We start from the raw sequence: 361 nt of genomic DNA on the forward strand, positions 1-361 counted from the left end.
AAATGAATATGAGACTAGTGAATTATGTTGTGTCTTGGTATGTTTGCCATCTTGTGCCTGTATGTCACGTGTCTTTACAGCATCCTATTTTATACGTATTGAGTCCGATTATGTCACTTTGATAGGCATGTTCCATTCACCCATTGTGCTTTATTTACTGGCTGATTTTAAACTGGGGATGAGCTTTTTGCAAAGTAATATTTAGAGATTAATATATTTAACATCATTCTTGTAATTTAAAATCTTTAATAAAAATGTAATGTCTTAACCAATCTTAAATCTTTGACTAATCTCTATTTAAAGAGATTTTGGTGGGCTTCTTTTATAATGTTTTTTTTTTTTTTTTTCACATTTGACTGAT

General features: G+C 29.4%; 1 protein-coding gene across 7 annotated transcripts in view; it reads left to right on the top strand.

Moving 5' to 3' along the window:
• The window catches only part of LOC116672846 (chloride channel protein 2), a 162,668-nt gene that overhangs the window by 161,043 nt on the left and 1,264 nt on the right, over window positions 1-361 (top strand). For all 7 annotated transcript variants that reach the window (XM_032504801.1, XM_032504810.1, XM_032504827.1 and 4 more), the window contains one exon: window positions 1-361. This exon is cut by the window's left edge and continues 1,891 nt beyond it; it is cut by the window's right edge and continues 1,264 nt beyond it. The gene's annotated coding sequence lies outside the window, so the exon portion shown is untranslated.

Source organism: Etheostoma spectabile, chromosome 3 (genome assembly GCF_008692095.1).
Source record: "Etheostoma spectabile isolate EspeVRDwgs_2016 chromosome 3, UIUC_Espe_1.0, whole genome shotgun sequence".
Lineage (NCBI taxonomy): Eukaryota > Metazoa > Chordata > Actinopteri > Perciformes > Percidae > Etheostoma > Etheostoma spectabile.